This window comes from Bos javanicus, chromosome 20, assembly GCF_032452875.1.
Source record: "Bos javanicus breed banteng chromosome 20, ARS-OSU_banteng_1.0, whole genome shotgun sequence".
In the NCBI taxonomy this organism is placed as follows: domain Eukaryota; kingdom Metazoa; phylum Chordata; class Mammalia; order Artiodactyla; family Bovidae; genus Bos; species Bos javanicus.
This window is the reverse complement of record NC_083887.1, coordinates 32,241,415-32,266,296: the sequence shown is the minus strand read 5'-3', so window position 1 is coordinate 32,266,296 and position 24,882 is coordinate 32,241,415.

Genomic DNA, 24,882 nt, shown 5'->3' with positions numbered 1-24,882 from the left:
TGTATAACAGGGCAGCCTCTGGTCTCCTGTCTGAGACACTTTCTTCATGGGAAGGCCACCCAAGATGGGACTGTCTGTCATTAGAACTGAGAGAGGTGGAACTGGGATGAGCTAACTTCTCAAACTGCCAATTTAAACAATGACATGATTTTATATGCCAAAAATCTATTTGTACACAATCAGGAAGAGAACAGAAAAGGAAACTGTAATAAGGATAGTTTCTGCTGAGTTTGAATCCAGGCCTGTCCATATTTGTTTGTGCTCTTTATCCCTCCATTAACTTTTAGAACATTAGCTCTTTGAGGAGAGAACAGAACTTTTTAATATTATGTATACAGTCTATCCTGAAGTGACTACTTAATATATTATTATGCCAAAATTGTCATTATAGCTTAAAAATGAAAAGCAGTTTCTCTGTTGGAATAGCACAGTTCCATTTAACTAAAGGAGAGGAAAAAAAAAACTTCTACATTTTCTTTCAAACAATCATTGGATTTAACTATGGTGTGTGTGTGTGAGAGAAAACTCAGTTTTGTTAGGAGCTCTTTCCTCCGAAGTACTGATCTTATTTCTAAGTAAAGAATGTAATAAAAATAAACAAAATATAATTATTAAAAGTCAGTATTTTCAGTGGTAGCAGAAACACTTTTAGTTTGGAGGAATTATATAGATTATATGAAAATAGGAATTTGGGCCTATGTGAAGCAAAAGATCTTGAAAAGAGGAGGATCTAAAGAAGGTAAACACATTACAAAATTTTGATCATGACCAGGATAATCTTAAGAGTTTACAGATTAGTTAGTTACACTGTCCTAGCAATGAACTCAGAGAAATTGTCAATCAGTGAACATTTAAATATTTTGATGATTTTGTCTGAAGGTCCCTTGAATTATTTTTTTTACAGAAAAGTTTTACTAAATATTCAAGAGCCAGATTATTCCAAATGTCTAGACAGTTTTCCATATAAATGAAAACTTGAGAGTATTCTTCCAAAGGATTAAGCAGGTGAATGTAGCTTTGAATCAAAATCAAAGACTGTGTAGGAAAAAAATATAGATCAGTTTGCCCATACATATGCATTTTTATAAAATCACAAAAAATTTTGACAGATTCAAAAATGAGTTTATTATTTTAATTTCCCTTGGATTTTTGTCTTCTGCTTTTGTCTCCTTCACTGCTATATCACAATGTTTAGATCAGTGCTAGTTCAAGGGAGATATTTGTGATGGCTCATTTTATGCATCAGTTTGACTGGGCTAAGTGGTGCCCAAATAGCAAAAACATTATTATATCTATTAAACCCAGATAGGTAAAACATTATTCCTGGATGAGTCTGAGATAGCGTATCCAGAAGAGATTAGCATCTGAATCAGGAAACTAAGTAAAGAAGATCATCCTCATCAAGGCAGGTGGGCATCACCTAATCTGTTGAGGGCCTGCGTAGAATATAAATGTGGAGGAAGGGTCAACTTGCTCTTATTTTTGAGCTAAGAAAAACATCTCCTGCCCTTAGACATCAGTGCTCCTGGTTTTGGGGCCTTCGGACTCAGACAAGTGTTTACACCATTGGTTCTGCTGGTTCTCAGGCCTAAGGATCTGCACTGAGATGACACTATCAACTTTCCTGGTTGTCTAGGTTACAGATAGCAGATCATAGGACTTCTCAGCCTCCGTAATAGCATGAGCAATCACTCATAATAAATTTCTTTCTGTGTATCTATATATATTCTGTTGAGAACTTTGACTAATACAGCATTCAGTAAATATGTGTGGGCTTCCCTGGTAGCTCAGTAGTAAAGAACCTGCCTGCCAATGCAAGAGACTGCCTGCAAAGCAGGAGACCTGTGTTCAATCCCTGGGTTGGGAAGATCCCCTGGAGGAGGAAATGGTAACCCACTCCAATATTCTTGCCTGGAAAATTCCATGGACAGAGAAGCCTGTTAGGCTATAGTCCTTGGGGTCATAAGAGTTGGATACTATTGATTGACTAAGCATGTACACCCACAATGAATGAATAGATGTATAAAAACATGAAAAGAAAAGCTGAGCAGGGAATAAACAGACTGAACATTTAGAAAAGATAGCAACTCCTTGAGGTACAAATTTAAATGAAGAACACAAATATACTTCAGGGCCTAAACTGAGACAAAGGATGGTAAATGAAGATTGATTAAGGGTATTGATCTTCAATGTGTGTGTCACATGTCCAAGTAGCTGAGAAGACAAAATTGGCAGGATTTAGCAACCTTTCTGGTTAGAGGAAGGAATGATTAGAGCAGATTTGCCTCTGTAACCTAGACTCTGACAATTCCCAGTTTCTTTGGTGGGAAACACGACCTGGCAAACTGACATTCTAGTGACAAACCACTAGAATCATATAACAATAATTGAGGCTAACGTTTATTGAGCACTTCAGTTCAGTTCAGTTCAGTCACTCAGTCATGTCCGACTCTTTGTGACCCCATGAAGTGCAGCACGCCAGGCCTCCCTGTCCATCACCAACTCCCGGAGTTCACTCAAACTCACGTCCATCGAGTCGGTGATGCCATCCAGCCATCTCATCCTCTGTCGTCCCCTTTTCCTCCTGCCGGCCAATCCCTCCCAGCATCAGTCTTTTCCAATGAGTCAACTCTTCGCATGAGGTGGCCAAAGTACTGGAGTTTCGGCTTAATTTGTGCTAAATGCTGTAATAAGTTCTTTAAACTTGCCACTTTATTGTTCTTTACTGCAACCTAAAGATGGTCCATAACATTTACCACATTTAAAAATGAGCAAACAGACTTTCTAAGACTTGACCAAGATCCTGAAACTTCTGAATCTCTTTGCACTCAGAATAATACAGGTGAATAGCAAAGTTCACTTGCCAAATTTTTATATTCTATATTTTCATATATGAGAGTATTTTTTAAAAATAAGCTGGTACAGTTTGGAGAAACTAGAAGCTAAGGGGCCATTTGTCACAAAGGCTTGGGGAGCTCATACAGAAGCTTTTGACATGAATGGTAGCTATAAGAATTAAATGGAAGGATCAAGTGTAAGAACTATCACAGTTTGGGAGAGCTATCAAGATTTGATTGAATGTACAAGATGAAAAAGAGCCCAAATAGAAAAGAGTCCAGACAACTCATGTTATAAAGCTTAGGGAACTATAATGAGGTTGTTACCACTGAAAAAATTAGAGAGGTTAGGTAGAGGAGTTCATTGAGTGAGGTGGGTGGGTGATTGGTGTGTGTTTATTCTCCCACAACTTCATGGAAATGTTCAAAGATTAATAGTCATTATGAGAAAGCTAGTGGTCTTTCCTATAATTCCGATTTTTCTCTTTCATTTGAAACTGACCTCTTTAAAGATGTTACATTGTCTTCTGGATTGTGTTATTTCTCATAAGAAGTCTATGAGTACTCTTACTTTTTCCCCCAAATTTAATATCTTTAAAAAAAAATACTTTAAACATGTTCCTCTTAGTCACTGCTGCTGCTAAGTCGCTTCAGTCGTGTCCGACTCTGTGCGACCCCATAGACAGCAGCCCACCAGGCTCCCCTGTCCCTGGGATTCTCCAGGCAAGAACACTGGAATGGGTTGCCATTTCCTTCTCCACTTCCCCAATTTTACTGTTCTGTACCTTGTTGTGACTTCCTTCGTGTTTATCCCATTTTTTAAATTATTGTTGGATCTTGGTTCATAATTTATAAAATTTGGAAACATTTCAAAAAGTATTTCTTTAAAAATCTTCACACCACCCCTTTTCTGGAGGATTCAAAATGCATATATCATCGCTTCAATATTGTGCCACAGGTCACTGAGGGTTTGTTAATTTTTTCCATCATTTTTCGCCTCTGCTTCAATTTGAAGAGTTTTTACTGCTATGTCTTCAAATTTATTGATATTTTCTTCAATGGAGTAAAAACAACTGTTAAACTCTTTCTTTAATTTTTTATTTCAAATATTATATTTTTATGATAATTATTAATTCTAGTTTCAATTTTGTTTCTTTTTTATATTTTTATTTTACTCTTCATATGTATTCACGTTTTTCCTTAAATCGTTGACCTTATTTTTCATCAATGTTTTCAATTTCTTGTTTGGTGATGGCATTATCTCTGTCATAGCTGGGCTTATTGCTTTGTTGTTGTTGTTCAGTCACTAAGTCGTGTCTAACTCTTTATGACCCCGTGGGTTACAGGACAGGTTTCCCTGTCCTTCACTATCTCCTGGAGTTTGCTCAAAACCCACATCCATTGAGTCATTGATGCTATCCAACCATCTCATCTTCTGTCACCCCATTTTCCTCCTGCCATCAATCTTTCCCAGCATCAGGGTCTTTTCCAATGAATTGGCTCTTTGCATCAGATGGCCAAAGTATTAGAGCTTTGGCTTCAACATCATTCCTTCCAATGAAGATTTAGTCTTAATTTCCTTTAGCATTGACTGGCTTGATCTCCTTGCCGTCCAAAGGACGCTCAAGAGCCTTCTCCAGTGTCACAATCTGAAAGCATCAATTATTTGGCACTCAGCCTTATTTATGGTCCAACCTTCACATCCATACGTGACTACTGGAAATATTATAGGTCTTTGCTTTTTACTGAGTTGGTGCAAATGAAGTTGCAGTTTCAGACCATGAATTTTCGGTCATTATAATTAGGCTCAAACACATCTTTATTAATCAAATATAAACCACTACAATCAACACATTTTTGCCAATGAGAAATAAGTTTGTTTATTCATGTAGCATAAAAATCCATGCCTTGGGATTCGACAAACTCCTGAAAAGCATTTTCTGCCTCCTGCTGGTTGTGGAAGCATTTTCCCTGAAAAAAGTTGTTGAGGTGCTTGAAGAAGTGGTAGTCAGTTGGCAAGACGTCAGATGAATATGGTGGATAAGGCAAAACTTTGTAGCCCTATTCGTTCAACTTTTAAAGCATTGGTTGTGTGACAGGTGGTTGAACATTGCATGGAGAAGAATTGGGCCCATTCTGTTAACCGATGCTAACTACAGGCATTTCAGTTTTTGGTGCAACTCATCGATTTGCTAAGTATACTTCTCAGATGTAATTGTTTTGCTAGGGTTCAGAAAGTTGTAGTAGATAACATGGACAGCATATTCTTTTCAAGTGCATATGGAAATTTCACCCAGATGTATGCTCAATCTTAAAAAAGCTTGAGCCTTTTGAAACATAAAAGGACTAAAATTTGTAATTAGCTTAATTAATAATTTTAATTTTATTTTATGACCTAGACTAAATTAGATATCAATAACCAAAACACCTTTAAAATATCCCTGAATATTTGTAAATTATGCAACACATTTATAAAGAAGAAGTCACAAAATACTTTGAACTGAGTGATAATAAAAACAACATCAAAACTCATATAACAAAGCTAAAGCAGTGCTTAGAGGAAAGTTAAATGTCTATATTAAAAAATGAGAAAGGTGAAAAATAATGATCTAAGCTTGTACCTTAAAAAGCTGGAAAAGGAAAAGAAAAGAAAACCAAAAAGAAAAGAAAGGAAGTGATAAAGCTAATATTGGAAATAAATAGGAAATACACAAATAATGGACGAACATCTTTGTAATCAAAAATTGTTTCTTTGAAAACCCTAATGAAATTGATAAGCCTCTAGAAATTTGGATCAAGGAGAAAGACGTAAAGACATAAAGTATGAATCTTAGGAATAAAAGAGATCCAATAGGCCTTAAAAGGATAATTTCTTTGGAAGAAATGATGCTACAGCTGAAACTCCAGTACGTTGGTCACCTCATGCGAAGAGTTGACTCATTGGAAAAGACTCTGATGCTGGGAGAGATTGGGGGCAGGAGGAGAAGGGGATGACAGAGGATGAGATGGCTTGATGGCATCACCGACTCGATGGACGTGAGTCTGAGTGAACTCTGGGAGTTTGTGATGGACAGGGAGGCCTGGCGTGCTGTGATTCATGGGGTTGCAAAGAGTTGGACACGACTGAGCGACTGAACTGAACTGAACTGAAGAGAATATAATAAACTATTAAGTGCAAATAAATTAACAATAGATAAAGTGGATAAATCCTTTATAAAGTACAAATTACCAAAACATACACCAATGAATGTTAGGTCCATGAATCAAGGCAAACTGGAAGTGTTAAACAGGAGATGGCAAGAGTGAATATCAACATTTTAGGAATCAGCAAACTAAAATGGACTGGAATGGGTGAATTTAACTCAGATGACCATTATATCTACTATTGTGGGCAAGAATCCCTTAGAAGAAATGAAGTAGTCCTCATAGTCAACAAAAGAGTCTGAAATGCAGTACTTGGATGCAGTCTCAAAAACAACAGAATGATTTCTGTTTGTTTCCAAGGTAAACCATTCAATATCACAGTAATCCAAGTCTATGCCCCGACCAGTAACAATGAAGAAGCTGAAGTTGAAGAACGGTTCTATGAAGACCTACAAAACCTTCTAGAACTAAAACCCAAAAAAGATGTTCTTTTCATTATAGGGGACTGGAATGCAAAAGTAGGAAGTCAAGAAACACCTGGAGTAACAAATTTGGCAAGTTTGACCTTGGAGTACAGAATGAAGCAGGGCAAAGGCAAATAGAATTCTGCCAAGAGAATGCACTGGTATAGCAAACCACCCTCTTCCAACAACACAAGAGAAGACTCTACACATGGACATCGCCAGATGGTCACCACCAAAATCAACTTGATTGTATTCTTTGCAGCCAAAGATGGAGAAGCTCTATATAGTCAGCAAAAACAAGACTGGGAGCTGACTGTGGCTCAGATCATGAACTCCTTATTGCCAAGTTCAGACTTAAATTGAAGAAAGTGGGGAAAACCACTAGATCATTCATGTATGACCTAAATCAAATCCCTAATGAATATACAGTGGAAGTGAGAAATAGATTTAAGGGACTAGATCTGATAGCAGAGTGCCTGATGAACTATGGATGGAGGTGTCTACAGCAGAATTACCCAGTGTACTTATTAATCAAAGATGGAATGAACATCCCTCATCCTTAGAATCAGTATTAAGGCAAATATATTCATGCTTAGTACATTGTACATTTATTAGATTTATTCAACATTGGACTGAAGGTAGCCATTGCAGTAAGATAAGAATTTTTTAAAAGATATATGATCTTGTACAAAATGAATAAACTATCTTTGTTTTCTGATATTATGATCATCATATGATCATGTATAGAGAAAAACTTAATGGATCTACAAGATAAAGCTCCTATAACCAATGAGTGAATTTATAAATATTTAGAAATACTGTAGCCCACAACTATATACTACCAATAAACACCTGGAAAACAAAAATCCAAAGCAATACCATTCACAGTAGCAGCAAAAAACTGACATACTTAGAGAAAAAAATTTTCATGTGCAAGTTCTGTGTGTACTAAAAGCTGTGAAATACTAATGAGAGAAATTATATATAAATGTAGAGATATACAATTTTCTTACATTAGATGACCTCAAATTGTTAGACTGTCATTTCTTCACAAATTAGTCTACAGTTTCAATGCTGTTCCAATCAAAATTCCAAATGTCTTTTTTTTTTTTTTGGAAAAAATTGACAAGCACCCTCTAAACTTTATATGGAAATGCAAAAGATCCAAAATAGCCAAAATAATTCTGAATATAGGAAAAATAATTTATTATAAAGCTAGAGTGATCAAGGGGCTTCTCTCATGGCTCAGATGGTAAAGAATCTGCCTGCAGTGCAGGAGACTTGTGTTCGATCCCTGGGTCAGGAAGATCTTCTGGAGAAAGGAAAGACTATCCACTCCAGTATTCTTGCCTGGAGATTCCATGGACAGAGGAGTCTGGTGGGCTACAGTCCCTGGAGTTGAAAAGAATCGGACATGAGCAACTAACACTTTGAAGTAATCAAGACTATGGTATTGGCATCGGCATTAGAAAAAAAAGTATGTATATATATATATTTGATCGATTGATTGTGGTGCTTTCTCAGCTGGGGTGTAAACACAATAAGAGAAACAAATGAACACTTACTCCAGATTTCTGATTGTTTTCTACTAACAACATTCTCTAACAATGTGCTCATCGACATTCCTTCCCAGAGACACTAAATATAATACTGAAGAAAATGCAGAGTTTACAGAACATTCTACTTTTGTGGAAGGCAAATGATTGGAGGTCCAAGTCATGCCATTTTCTCTGTGTTGACACTTGGTTCTGAATTGCACCTAAACTAACAATGAGAAAGTGGTGAACTTTATACATTTTTTGGGTCATTCTGTCAACCTCATGAGCCCTGGTGTGATTTTCTTCAGCTCTTGCAATTCTTTCAGTTGGGTCTGTTTTTACTTTCCCTTTGGCAGCTTTCTATCCTGAGTCACATTGACCTCTGTCTGCTCTGAAACAAGGAGGGGTTCAGCTTGGCTGTTTGGGCTCTTGCTGTGAGCATGTGAGGAGCAAGAAGTGACATTATTCACAGGGCTCAGTTTGCAGACTCCCTGAAGCATCATCTATACACAACAGGTCACCCACCAACATCTATGTGTTCTGTCTTCCTTAGGCCATCATTTTTTATCTTAATATAGAAAGAAGGTACTGTACAAAGAAAAGTTTCTTGGTAGAGCCTGAAACTCAGCAGTTTTCAGATATTTCTTTAAGCCTTCAGAGTGTCTGTTCTCCAGTTAAGGAGAAGAGTTTATAGCCTGGCCATTCTTTATTCTGTAGGTCTAATAACCACCTCCAGTATGCTCTACAAAATATCAGTATCTTGTTATCCTATGTATCTGTGTCTCCCTCTAGCCAAGTCTTCTAAAGGATTTAGCTAGGTCACCAGCTGTTCCAACTATGCTGTCAAACCACCATGGCTTATATGAACAAAGGCTTTTTTTTTTTTCCTTTAAAAATAGTTTTTTTAGGGGGAAATAGATGAAAAGGGTAGCTAAATCACTAAACTTATTTGTCTCTTTATTCATCCCATATGTTTGAAGGAAGAAAAGGAAGTTGGTTAGTCTTGGGCTCTGAATTCACAAATCACAGCCATTCTCTCCTTTAACAAATGTCTCCCAAGTTTCCCAAGCAAAACTTCTACTGCCTTCTTCTGAAGGATCATGCTCCAATTTGCACAGAGCCAAAAAATAAGCAGCTGACTAGAAGGGAGATTTTCAAAAGAGTAATCTCTGCCCAGCTCACAGGAAACAGTCTGTGAAGTGTTTCCAAACCAAGACTACCAAAGAAGAATTTTGCCAACTAGTCGTGGTCCCCTGATGTCCAGGATTCTCAAGATCTCTCTCTCACAGCTGACTAAATGCACAATAAAACCTCTAACTATTACAGGGGCAGATTTTGGCATTCACAGATCAGAGCATGGAACACAAACAGAAAGGAAAGAGGAAGATATAAAATAATGTAAACATGCAGGAAACTAGAAAGTACTGCATAGATGTGAACAGTTTGAGATATAAAATAAAACCATGTCAGCTACAGTTGAAAAACACTTGGGTTGCAAATGGAGCATGAGTAAGGGAGTCCAAAGATTAGTTCTGCAGGACAATTTAGGCTGGAGAGTGTTCAGGTGGAGATGGTGGTGGTAGTGGTTTAGTTGCTAAATTGTGTCTGATTCTTGTGACCCCGATGGGTGTGAGGTGAACATCAAAGAGAAATAATATTAATACAAATAAGAGAAACATTATAGGAAAAAAGAGCTCAAAGTTCTTAGAGCTTCATTTGGGTATAGTTTGAGAGGGATGAGTCAAAAAGATTTAGGTACTAAACAAATCCAGCAGATAATGCTGATTTCAGTGCTGCTGCTGCTGCTAAGTCGCTTCAGTCGTGTCCGACTCTGTGCGACCCAGTAGACGGCAGCCCACCAGGCTCCCCCATCCCTGGGATTCTCCAGGCAAGAATACTGGAGTGGCTTGCCATTTCCTCCTCCAATGCATGAAAGTGGAAAGTGAAAGTGAAGTCGCTCAGTCGTGTCCGATTCTTAGTGACCCCATGGACTGCAGCCCACCAGGCTCCTCCGTCCATGGGATTTTCCAGGCAAGAGTACTGGAGTGGGGTGCCATTGCCTTCTCCAGCTGATTTCAGTGGGCTCTCCTCTAATTTGGGTTTTGGAATACATGAATGAAAATTTATAGATACTTTTCTGAAAACTGTATAACTTTGAATTTCCACAAAATTAGTATCATTTTGATGCAGACTGTTATATGGTGGTTATTAAGAAATCCTATGTTTTAAAAATAGTAACACTGGAGAAAGAAGGGGGAATAAAAAGTATAGACTTTCCAGTCTTTAACCAGCTGATATTTCTAATGTATTTATTATTGCTTTTTCCATTAATCTGTATATATACTTAATTCCCTTCTTATCCAGTTTAAAAAGATCCTGTAATCATTACTATAAGCACTCCTCTTCATCGACTACTAATTCTGCTGCTTTTCTCCCCTGTCATCATACTCATTGGCAAATCCCAATCTTGGTTAAAACCAACTATCTGCATTCTCTGCCTCTGGCTGAACAGTTGGAGATGGCGAGAAGAAAATCAGAACCATGCTACAGTTCCCAAACACTATATGGCAACACTACAATTTTCCCTAGTCCTTACTTTCCTCCCCTTTCCAAGACCGCTTTTTATACCTTTCTCTTCTCCCATCTACAACTCCCCCTTCTGTCACCTCACGCTGATGTCATTTCTTCTCATTTCACTAATAAAATAGGGATAAGTGGAAAAGATTTTCCTTGCTTTTTTAACCATTAAATTTTACAAAATTTCCTGCCTATAAGCCAGGGCTCTCTGCTCCTCTCCTATTCCAGGGCGTGAATCATCCATGCTTCCAGCTATGGTAAACATATAACTTGTACTCTTGGTATCATTCTGGGTGGGTTTTTTTACATTTTATTGGAGTATAGTTGATTTATAATGTTGTGTTAGTTTCTGCTGTAAAGCAAAGTGACTCAGTTATACATATTCATACATCCACTCTTTTTGAGATTCTTTCCCCATATATGCCATTACAGAGTATTGAGTAGAGTTCCCTGTACTATACAGTAGGTTTTTATTAGTTATCTATTGTATATATAGTAGTATATATACGATGCTATGCTTTAAAGCAAACACTTTACTCCTGGAGTTCTTCTTTCTTATTTTTATACCATCAGTTTTTTTCTCTCCATTATAAATATTATTCTCAATAGCATATAGACTTGCTGTACTATATCTCTGTTTAACATTAAAAAATTGATCTAAATAAATGAAACCAAACAAAATTACAAAGCTTGGTCTTATATGCCTTTCCAGCTTCAGTTCTATTTCTTTGCTTTACTGTTTGACGAAAGTGCTAGAACTTGTTTACCCTCTTTTTCCAATTTCCCGTTTCACATCCCTTCTCCACTCATTTCAATTAGAACTCTATGTCCAATAGAAATCTAATTCTTCACAGTCATTAATGAACAGCATGTTCAAAACCCAGTGATCTAGTCTCTTATCTAGTCATCTTATTTGAATTCTTAAATGGTACCCCACTCCAGTGCTCTTGCCTGGAAAATCCCACAGACGGAGGAGCCTGGTAGGCTGCAGTCCATGGGGTCGCTAAGAGTTGGACACGACTGAACGACTTCACTTTCTCTTTTCACTTCCATGCATTGGAGAAGGAAATGGCAACCTACTCCAGTGTTCTTGCCTGGAGAATCCCAGGGATGGGGGAGCCTGGTGGGCTGCCGTCTATGGGGTCCCACAGAGTCGGACATGACTGACACGACTTAGCAGCAGCAGCAGCAGCAGTAGCAGCTGATAGATTTGATTGTTATTTTGAAATCATGTCTTGAAATGCTTTCTTCTCTTGGCTTCTGGAACACTAACTACACTGTTTTCCCACCTCCCTCACTGAACCATTTTTTCCCGCTATGGGATCCTACTGACTTAGTGTGTCCAATTCTTAGTCCTCAGAAATCTCAATTTGTACTTTCTATCTAGTGATCCTATTTAGGTCCCCGTGATTCTGTCTTTGGCTCTGGCCATAATTCTTAGATCAAGATATGTAATTGCTTATATGGTATCTCTACCTAATGAATGTGAGGTTTCTGTCTTTGGCTCTGGCCATAATTCTTAGATCAAGATATGTAATTGCTTATATGGTATCTCTACCTAATGAATGTGAGGTTACTTAGCTTTAACACTTACAAAATCAAATCATCTGAATTTCATTCCCACAAACCTGTTCTTTGTATATTTCTCATCTCCAGAAACGATTCCACATTTACCCTGCTGTTCAGAACCAAAAGTTGGGATTTAGCCTCTTTGTCTCACACCTACATAATTTATGAGCAAATCCAGCCAGCTCTACTTCCAAAGTATTGATATATCCTAAATCCAATCTCCCTCATCATCTCCATGACAACCGCTAGAAGCCAGCTTTGTGCTCATTTGTAAATACTATGCTCTAGGGAGAGCTGACTGACTGTAGAATGCTATGTTTATTTGTTTTTTTAATTTTCTTTGTAAGACTGTCTCTATCTATTTTAGTCTCGTTTGTCTCAGAGTTAAATGGTATCTTTACAGACTGTCACAGGTGAAAATTTAAAGTTTAAAAATATCGAGGCCATCTGACCTAATTGGAGCTTTTAGTCATTGGGAGAAAAAGGTAAGAAATGCTTCCCCACCACATTTTAAGGATCTAAACCAATCCATGTGGTGATCAATGTTTCTGAATATCTTAGTGATTAGTAATTAAGATTGTTGGTAGCAAAATGGTCTTAAGCTACACGGTGGGGGGATCAAGTGCCAAGTGACAAGAGATTCTAATTCTGTTTCTGCCAAGCAAGCAAGTCAGTTAACCTTTGTGTGTTTTTCCTTCCAAGCTCTGGGAACAGTTAGTGCCCTTTCTTACACAGAACTATTGTGCAGATAGATGATGAATATGTGTGGAAATGTTTTGTACTTCTTAAAGAAGAAATTTTAAAACCTCAGTTTCCTGAAATACAACTAAAGGTTACCCATATATTTATTTATTTGTGTTACTTTTCCTTATTTTTATTAAATAGTGTACAGTAAATATTTTTTAAAAGCTTTATAATAGAAAAACTAAACTGGGGTTGAAAACACAGGAAATCTTCAATCACATAGAAGTCTTTGTGCATTCTACCTTACACTGGATCTACTTATTCATGATATCAGTAATACTGCCAATTGTACACACAGAGCATCTTTACTATGGGTCAAGCACCATACTGAGTGTTTTACACAACTGCATGCAAACTTCTCTCCTTAAAAGCATGTACAGTCATAACACTTATGCTTTGTCAAATATTCTCCCCTTACTACAGTAAAAAATTGATACTCAGCATGTTAAATTATAGATACTTTTAGCTGCAAAGAGTTGAAACAAAATGGACTAATTGGTGAACTCTTAGTTAACAGAAAAAGTCTAAAGCAATGAATGCAATTATTCCCTAAGAATTCTGATCAGTTGAGATTTGTAAGGTTTTAGTTTTACTTCTGCATTTGTCTTTGTAGATCATCTGGAAATTTCTAGACTATTAAGTAGTTTTAGCTGAGGCTAGGTTTATTGATGTTTCTTGGATTTCCAAGGAGAAAAATTTAGAGTTGATAATTCCTACATTAAGTGACAAAGTTCTATTCTACTTAAGTACTATTTATAGTATCTATTCAGTTATATTTATTTACTCTCACACTTTAGTTTTTGCTTTTTATTAACATTTTATGATACTTTGTTTAACAAAAAGTTACATAAATAGAAATAGTCACAGCCAGTATGACCTTCCACTTTCATATTTCCCAACATCTAGCATTTTGCTTTTGCTTTGTAAGGAAATGGTTTCCTTGGCATTCTTGGCCACTGTCGACCTCCTCTTAATGGGCTGTGTGCTTTTCTAAATGTATAAATCAATCTGCTGTGTTTTGTCACATTCTCTTACTCAATAATGTTTTATTTCATGTCTGGTGGCCTACTTTGTCATATGTTTCTACACCACAACATAATATGAAATATTGATATTATTTCCATCTCTCCCACACTTCTGTTTGAAATTTATACTGTGCCTGTTTTCAAAGAGAAAGCTTAGAATATCAAATCTATGTTAAAGCAGAACAATTAAATATTGAAAATTGAAATGTCACGTGCAATCTTTATCCATCCGGGTCCATGCTCATGCTCAGTCATGTTGAACTCTTTGCGACCCCCCTGGACTGTAGCCCACCTGGTGCCTCTGTCCATGTGATTCTCCAGGTAAGAATACTGGAGTGGGTTGCCATTTCCTTCTCAGGGTATCTTCCCAACCAAGAGATTGAATCTGCATCTTCTGTGTCTCTCCTGCATTGCAGATGGATTCTTTGCCCACTTAGCCATTGGGGAAGCCTGCAGTCCTTACACAGATAAAGTTTCATTAGAATCTAGAAATAAAATTATTACCTCTCTCGAAACTAAATTTAGCTTTATACTATTGAACACAAGTCAAAAGGAAGCATGATGGATATTTTGTCCTCCTTGTCTGATAAAAGAAGGCATCCCAGGTCACCAGGTGGGATTTACATTTTCCTTCAGTTCATTTGGCCAAAAGAATAATTTATTGGTAAAGATTTATTATAATAAAAAATATATTGCAAGAGGTAACATGTGATTTGATGCGGCACAGCAAGGCAAGAGTCCCAATAACAACTGGCAGCAGCCTCAGACTAATGACTCAGTTCCCTTGTCATTCTCTTCAAAGTTCCTGTGCCCCCTCTATGCCCAGTCATATATGTGCATGAGTCACCCTCTCATCACCTCCTTTCTCTTTCCACTTCCACCTGTTGCTCTTGTTTCTGTCCTTTGAAGGCCACTGCTCACTGGCTTCTGTCTGAGACTTTCTGACTTCTACTTCTGACTGTATCCCTTTTGCCACATTGAAACACTGTAATTCAATTGATTGGCCAGTATTCAGAATAGAGTATCACTGGATATATTTCTCTTCTAATGCCTCTGATCATCTGCTGGCCTTCCTCATGTCTGGTCTAGAGAGAACTCACTTTGAGTTCAGTATTAATTCTCAGTGCGATCAGTTATGGACAAGATTGTAGCCTAACCCAACTTAAAAAGAATCTGTGTTTTTCTTTTTACACTAGGTTAGAAACTCTAGAGATTTACTGAGTGTGTTCAAATCCAAGTCTACCATTAACTGTGTAATCTCACCTTCTCTGTATATAGATTCTTCATCTGAAAAAATAAGTGTAATAATAGTATCTCTATCATGACATTGTTATAAGGGTTAGTTAATACATGAAAATCCTTAAGGGAGATTAATGCCACATAGTGTGTACCATATTATGATCAACATTATCATCATCATTATAGCCTATAATGTTAATTATAATTATTTAGGCCATGACTGTTTTCACAGTATGCTTCCCTTAGAGCTAAATTCTAGGAAGAACTTAACTATGGTACTTAGACATGGGTGTTGCAGAGGCTGCTGTAACCAAGCTCAGATCTCAGAAATCTTTGTTTTATATTGCTTCAATAATCCCCATGTCTAGCTGTTGTGGGTGTTGCTGCTCTCAATCTTTTCTGGAGGACGGTTGTTCATGGACAACTGGACCCATCATTCCAAGGTTACCAGAGAGTCTTGCCTCTCCCTTGGAATGACTGTATCCAATGACCAACAGACAAAGGGATAGAACATCCCAGTCTCTCTGTCTCTAGGCAGAACAAGCTCTGTTGTACCATTACTCTCCAGATCTCCAGGGGGGGACCAGGCTGAAACTAAGATTAATCTGAAACCAGCTCTTTGCTAATTTTCTTTGCTTCACTATCCTGCTATCTTCACTCCCATATAGGATTTTCCTGAGAGTATCGTTTCAATAAATCACTTGCACGCAAATTTCCATCTTATACTCTGCTTTTAAGGAAAGAGAATGGATAGCATTGTCTTTTAACCTAAGAGAATGGATAGCATAAAAGACCCTATTTTCATTTTTTATTTTGTACGACTCTAAGCAACCCCACTTTCACTTTTCACTTTCATGCATTGGAGAAGGAAATGGCAACCCACTCCAGTGTTTTTGCCTGGAGAATCCCAGGGATGGCGGAGCCTGGTGGGCTGCTGTCTATGGGGTCGCACAGAGTCGGACACAACTGAAGTGACTTAGCAGCATAAGCTATTTTATTCAAATTAAAATATATATTATCAATTCTTATTTAAATATGTGATTGTGGTACTAGATTCCTTTAAAATCTCCTAGTTATCTATTTCATATATGATTACATTCATTTATTTTATGTTACTTTCCCCTTATGTTTGATTTTAATTTCTTGAAACATGTAAAATAATAATATGATTCAAAATACCAAACCATTTTAAAAGGAATACTTGAAGAGATTATATTTAGTTTTTAATCCTTCCATCTCATCTTCACACACTCCATGTAGGTAACTGGTTTCATTAGTTTCTGGTTTAACTTTTTTTTTCAGTTCTCTATCCTTTTATTTGACTGTGTCTTTACATTCATCTGAGTTCTTAATTTCATTTATTGTATCTTTAAATTTCAGCGTTTGCATGGACCTTTAAAAAGTAAATTCTATCTTTGCTGATGTTTTTATCTTCTATATTTTCTTGAACATATTAATCATATTTAATGTCCCTGTGTAATAGCTTCAATATCTGGATCTCTTACAGATCTTTCTCCTAGTTTTCAGTCATTTGGTCTTGTTTTCTGTTATGCCCAAAGTGATGAAAGACAACAAACCGAAGATTCAAGAAATACTAAGAAAGAATAATAAAATTACACTTTGGGCATATCACAGTCAAACTGCTGAATGACAAAGACGGTTTAGATTGAACGCAGGACCTCGCTTATAAAGAGGCATTTGAAAGCCAGAGATTCTCTTTCCAGAGAGAACTTGCCCTTATTGTGTGTTGTAGCTTATCTAGAGCATGTTGTTCTAATCCAGTCAGAGATTACTGTGATTCAAGGCTCTATTTAGTTTTATTGAGAGCTGATCTCTTTCTGATTCTCTCACTCTTAAGATCTAGCCTTCTGGGGCAGCAGGGGCAGTCTCAAATGAAATACTTGGATATTTGCCAAGCCTCTCCTATCTTGGCAAACCTTGAACTCTAAAGTTGCGTCACTAAAACTCTAAAACTGCCGAAGACTTTACTCAGCTTTTCAACCCCCCAGCTTTAGGAGGAAGGAGGGGTCAAACGGTTTGATTAACCTCTTTTTACTTACCTTCTATATCATCTCTTGGCTCCTTAAGTTTTGATAGTAGTAGGAGTTCTCTAATGTCTTCAAACATTAAAGAAATGTTTTTACCCAGTTTTTCTAGTTGTTCTCTCCAGTCTTTCATAAGCTAATCCACCAAGACAATGATGAGAACCCTTAAGACTCAATATTTTGATGATGCAAATTCTTCTAGGTTTCATTTTATATTAAATATTAATCCAATTAATACACTAATAAGAATTTTTGTGGTGGGAGAAACAAGGGAAACTTTACAAAATAATACTGGGAATTATCTGAAAGATCAAACATCTGAGAATTGATTCGAAAAAACTTTAAAGGGGGCAGTAGCAAACTTGGCATGGAGTTTATCTAATCTTGCCATATTTTAAATTTGATGAAGTTAAAAAAATGGAAGCATTTGACACTAGAGATCAAATAGGTGGATTAATAGAAGATAATTCAGAAATATATCTAAAATAAAAGTGGAAATTCTAATTTTATATACCTGTTAGTTCTGTTTCCCCAGAGAACCCTGACTAATATAGATTTTGGTATCAGAAAATGAGGTGCTACTGTAACAAATACCTAAAATTTTGGAAGTGACTTTGGAACTGGGTAACAGGTAGAGACTGGATAAGTTTGAGGCGCATGTTAGAATACGACCTACATTTCCTTCAAGGTGCTATTGGTAGAAATATGAATGATGGATTCTTCTGGTGAAGTCTGATAGAATTGAGGAACATGGTAGTGGAAACTGGAGGAAAGGGGACCCTTGTTATAGAATGAGAAAGTAGTGGGCTGATTTGTATTCCAGGGTTCTGTGGAAGGTAGGATTTGTGATTATTAACAAATTGGATATTTAGCTGAGAAGATTTTTTAAGCAAAGTGTTAAAGTCACTATCTGGTTTTTCCTTACTGCCCATAGCAAAATGTGAGAGGAAAGAGGTAAATTGACAAAGGAAATGTTATTAAAAATAAAACCAGAACTTGAAAATTTAGAAAATTCTGCTTTTTCATATTGCAAAAACTGATAAAGTGGGTACTCGAGGTACTCTAGCTATGGCCTGATGCTCATAGCTAGATCATGTTCTTCTTTGGGACATACACACTCTCACAAAATACCAGATACCTCGGACAAGGTCATTCTAAGACCTTGATAAAATGAGGCAAAATAAAGCTATTTTATAATTTCATGTAAGTGCAGACAAAAACTATCACTGTACAAAACACAAAATATCAAACATCCCTGTCTCCCAGCTAGTATAAGTGACTGCTGCTTCTATCCCAGCTATCGTTTTAACTTCTTTCCAGTAAGCCTTTTCTGTAGATAGATTTGTTGAGATACCCAGCAACTGGATTAATTGTGATTTTTGACAGCATCTACTCTAAAGCTAATCCCCCTGCTTTGGACCTTCTCCAAAATTAACTAGTATGTTTTCTCCCTCGTTGCCATGAGTAATAAACCTAGTTTATTGACTTGTGTGTATTTCCAGATGGTCTTTGACTGGAGGTAACTTACAGATATTAGTGCAAAAGCACATCAAGTACAATGATGTTCACTGCAGCAACATTTATAAAACAAAACACTGTAAAATGAACTAAAGGCCTGTCAACTGGGGACTGATAAAATAAATTCCAGTACCCTCTTTGAATGCAATTCTTTTTCACTACTCTGTCAAGAACATTCTTAAGTAAAACTTTTTTTTTTTTTTCCCCTGTAAATGCATGGCAATGAAGAATATAATTATTACTTTAGGTGTTTCTGCCTTGGCTCAAGCTGAGTTGCCATTAGTTTTACTGACCACTGTTTTTGCACGATCAGTTCAAGTATAAACACAGTAAAAAAGATAAATAACCTTCTAATATTAACATGAAAATAAATTTGATCTGGGCTTACCAGGTGATGCTAGTGGTAAAAAACCTGTCTACCAATGCAGGAGACATGAGAGGCAAGAGTTCGATACCTGAGTTGGGAAGATCCCCTGGAGGAGGTCCATGGCAACCCACTCCAGTATTCTTGCCTGGAGAATCCCATGGACAGGGAATACAGTCCATGGGGTTGCAAAAGAGTCAGACATGACTGTAGCAACTTAACACGCATGCAGATTTGATTTGAATGGGTCTTGGCTGGAGATTCCAGAGGTGTATGGGACCATACTCTTTGAACTGCTACATCAGAATATCAGTTAAAGCTAGGGAATAGGCATAGTTATATCACACAATTTAAAATGAAATATTCACACTACCATATGTAAAATAGATAGCCAGTGGAAATTTGCTGTACTATGCTAGGAACTCAAATCTGGTGCTCTGTGACAACCTAGGGGGGCGGGATGGGGTGGGAGGTAGGAGGGAGGTTCAAGAGGAAGGGGACATATGTATTAATATACCTATGGCTGATTTATGTTAATATATTGGAGAAGGAAATGGCAACCCACTCCAGTGTTCTTGCCTGGAGAATCCCAGGAATGGGGAGCCTGGTAGGCTGCTGTCTATGGGGTCACACAGAGTCGGACATGACTGAAGTGACTTAGCAGTAGCAGCATGGTAGAAACCAATACAATATTATAAAGCAATTATCCTCCAATTAAAGATAAGTAAATTTTAAAAAACAGAGGGAATTTATTTCTACCATTCTATCTTCTAATTCACTAATCCTATCTTCTGCCTCTGTTATTCTACTATTTGTTGCCTCCAGAGTGTTTTTAATTTCATTTATTGCATTATTCATTATATATTGACTCTCTTTTATCTCTTCTAGGTCTTTGTTAAACCTTTCTTGCATCTTCTCAGTCTTTGTCTCCAGGCTATTTATCTGTGATTCCATTTTGATTTCAAGATTTTGGATCAATTTCACTATCATTATTCGGAATTCTTTATCAGGTAGATTCCCTATCGCTTCCTCTTTGGTTTGGTGGGCATTTATCCTGTTCCTTTATCTGCTGGGTATTCCTCTGTCTCTTCATCTTGTTTAAATTGCTGAGTTTGGGGTGTCCTTTCTGTATTCTGGCAGTTTGCGGAGTTCTCTTTATTGTGGCATTTCCTCGCTCTGTGTGGGTTTGTACAGGTGGCTTGTCAAGGTTTCTTGGTTAGGGAAGCTGGTGTCGGTGTTCTGGTGGGTGGAGCATGAATCAGAGAGGATAAAAGAAAAACGAATTAAAAGAAATGAGGACAATCTCAGAGACCTCCAGGACAATATTAAATGCTACAACATTCGAATCATAGGGGTCCCATAAGAAGAAGACAAAAAGAAAGACCATGAGAAAATACTTGAAGAGATAATAGTTGAAAACTTCCCTAAAATGGGGAAGGAAATAATCACCCAAGTCCAAGAAACCCAGAGAGTCCCAAACAGGATAAACCCAAGGCAAAACACCCCAAGACACATATTAATCAAATTAACAAAGATCAAACACAAAGAACAAATATTAAAAGCAGCAAGGGAAAAACAACAAATAACACACAAGGGAATTCCCATAAGGATAACAGCTGATCTTTCAATAGAAACTCTTCAAGCCAGGAGGGAATGGCAAGACATACTTAAAATGATGAAAGAAAAGAACCTACAGCCCAGATTATTGTACCCAGCAAAGATCTCATTCAAATATGAAGGAGAAATCAAAAGCTTCTCAGACAAGCAAAAGCTGAGAGAATTCAGCACCACCAAACCAGCTCTCCAACAAATACTAAAGGATATTCTCTAGACAGGAAACACAAAAACGGTGTATAAACTCGAACCCAAAACAATAAAGTAAATGGCAACGGGATCATACTTATCAGTAATTACCTTAAATGTAAATGGGTTGAATGCCCCAACCAAAAGACAAAGACTGGCTGAATGGATACAAAAACAAGACCCCTACATATGTTGTCTACAAGAGACCCACCTCAAAACAGGGGACACATACAGACTGAAAGTGAAGGGCTGGAAAAAGATTTTCCATGCAAATAGGGACCAAAAGAAAGCAGGAGTAGCAATACTTATATCAGATAAAATAGACTTTAAAACAAAGGCTGTGAAAAGAGACAAAGATGGTCACTACATAATGATCAAAGGATCAATCCAAGAAGATATAACAATTATAAATATATATGCACCCAACACGGGAGCACCGCAATATGTAAGACAAATGCTAACAAGTATGAAAGGAGAAATTAACAATAACACAATAATAGTGGGAGACTTGAATACCCCACTCACACCTATGGATAGATGAACTAAACAGAAAATTAACAAGGAAACACAAACATTAAATGATACAATAGACCAGTTAGACCTAATTGATATCTATAGGACATTTCACCCCAAAACAATGAATTTCACCTTTTTCTCAAGCTCACATGGAACCTTCTCCAGGATATATCACATCCTGGGCCATAAATCTAGCCTTGATAAATTCAAAAAAATAGAAATCATTCCAAGAATCTTTTCTGACCACAATGCAGTAAGATTAGATCTCAATTACAGAAGAAAAACTATTAAAAATTCCAACATATGGAGGCTGAACAACACGCTGCTGAATAACCAACAAATCACAGAAGAAATCAAAAAAGAAATAAAAATTTGCATAGAAACTAATGAAAATGAAAACACAACAACCCAAAACCTGTGGGACACTGTAAAAGCAGTCCTAAGGGGAAAGTTCATAGCAATACAGGCATACCTCAAGAAACAAGAAAAAAGTCAAATAAATAACCTAACCCTACACCTAAAGCAACTAGAAAAGGAAGAAATGAAGAACCGCAGGGTTAGTAGAAGGAAAGAAATCTTAAAAATTAGGGCAGAAATAAATGCAAAAGAAACAAAAGAGACCATAGCAAAAGTCAACAAAGCCAAAAGCTGGTTCTTTGAAAGGATAAATAAAATTGACAAACCATTAGCCAGACTCATCAAGAAACAAAGGGAGAAAAATCAAATCAATAAAATTAGAAATGAAAATGGAGAGATCACAACAGACAACACAGAAATACAAAGGATCATAAGAGACTACTATCAACAATTATATGCCAATAAAATGGACAACGTGGAAGAAATGGACAAATTCTTAGAAAAGTACAACTTTCCAAAACTGGACCAGGAAGAAATAGAAAATCTTAACAGACCCCATCACAAGCACAGAAATTGAAACTGTAATCAAAAATCTTCCAGCAAACAAAAGCCCAGGTCCAGACGGCTTCACAGCTGAATTCTACCAAAAATTTAGAGAAGAGCTAACACCTATCCTGCTCAAACTCTTCCAGAAAATTGCAGAGGAAGGTAAACTTCCAAACTCATTCTATGAGGACACCATCACCCTAATACCAAAACCTGACAAAGATCCCACAAAAAAAGAAAACTACAGGCCAATATCACTGATGAACATAGATGCAAAAATCCTTAACAAAATTCTAGCAATCAGAATCCAACAACACATTAAAAAGATCATACACCATGACCAAGTGGGCTTTATCCCAGGGATGCAAGGATTCTTCAATATCCGCAAATCAATCAATGTAATACACCACATTAACAAATTGAAAAATAAAAACCATATGATTATCTCAATAGATGCAGAGAAAGCCCTTGACAAAATCAACATCCATTTATGATAAGAACTCTCCAGAAAGCAGGAATAGAAGGAACATACCTCAACATAATAAAAGCTATATATGACAAACCCAGAGCAAACATTATCCTCAATGGTGAAAAATTGAAAGCATTCCCTCTAAAGTCAGGAGCAAGACAAGGGTGCCCACTTTCACCATTACTATTCAACATAGTTTTGGAAGTTTTGGCTACAGCAATCAGAGCAGAAAAAGAAATAAAAGGAATCCAAATTGGAAAAGAAGAAATAAAACTCTCACTATTTGCAGATGACATGATCCTCTACATAGAAAACCCTAAAGACTCCACTAGAAAATTACTAGAACTAATCAATGATTATAGTAAAGTTGCAGGATATAAAATCAACACACAGAAATCCCTTGCATTCCTATACACTAATAATGAGAGAACAGAAAGAGAAATTAAGGAAACAATTCCATTCACCATTGCAATGGAAAGAATAAAATACTTAGGAATATATCTACCTAAAGAAACTAAAGACCTATGTATAGAAAACTATAAAACACTGGTGAAAGAAATCAAAGAAGACACTAATAGATGGAGAAATATACCATGTTCATGGATTGGAAGAATCAATATAGTGAAAATGAGTATACTACCCAAAGCAATTTATAGATTCAATGCAATCCCTATCAAGCTACCAACGGTATTCTTCACAGAGCTAGAACAAATAATTTCACAATTTGTATGGAAATACAAAAAACCTCAAATAGCCAAAGCTATCTTGAGAAAGAAGAATGGAACTGGAGGAATCCACCTACCTGACTTCAGGCTCTATTACAAAGCCACAGTCATCAAGACAGTATGGTACTGGCACAAAGACAGAAATATTGATCAATGGAACAAAATAGAAAGCCCAGAGATAAATCCATGCACATATGGACACCTTATCTTTGACAAAGGAGGCAAGAATATACAATGGATTAAAGACAATCTCTTTAACAAGTGGTGCTGGGAAAACTGGTCAACCACTTGTAAAAGAATGAAACTAGAACACTTTCTAACACCATACACAAAAATAAACTCAAAATGGATTAAAGATCTCAACGTAAGACCAGAAACTATAAAACTCCTAGAGGAGAACATAGGCAAAACACCCTCCGACATATATCACAGCAGGATCCTCTATGACCCACCTCCCAGAATATTGGAAATAAAAGCAAAAATAAACAAACGGGACCTAATTAAACTTAAAAGCTTCTGCACAACAAAGGAAACTATCAGCAAGGTGAAAAGACAGCCTTCAGAATGGGATAAAATAATAGCAAATGAAGCAACTGACAAACAACTAATCTCAAAAATATACAAGCAACTCCTACAGCTCAACTCCAGAAAAATAAAGGACCCAATCAAAAAATGGGACAAAGAACTAACCAATTATGTAAAGTTTAAAAATAAAATAAAATTTAAAAATAAAAAATAAAAAAATAAAAACAAACAAACAAAAAAAGAAAAGATACATACACCCCCCCCCAAAAAAAAGAACTAAACAGACATTTCTCCAAAGAAGACATACAGATGGCTAACAAACACATGAAAAGATGCTCAACATCACTCATTATCAGAGAAATGCAAATCAAAACCACTATGAGGTACCATTTCACGCCAGTCAGAATAGCTGCGATCCAAAAGTCTACAAGCAATAAATGCTGGAGAGGGTGTGGAGAAAAGGGAACCCTCTTACACTATTGGTGGGAATGCAAACTAGTACAGCCACTATGGAGAACAGTGTGGAGATTCCTTAAAAAACTGGAAATAGAACTGCCTTATGATCCAGCAATCCCACTGCTGGGCATACACACTGAGGAAACCAGAAGGGAAAGAGACACGTGTACCCCAATGTTCATCGCAGCACTGTTTATAATAGCCAGGACATGGAAGCAACCTAGATGCCCATCAGCAGATGAATGGATAAGAAAGCAGTGGTACATATACACAATGGAGTATTACTCAGCCATTAAAAAGAATACATTTGAATCAGTTCTAATGAGGTGGATGAAACTGGAGCCTATTATACAGAGTGAAGTAAGCCAGAAAGAAAAACACCAATACAGTATACTAATGCATATATATGGAATTTAGAAAG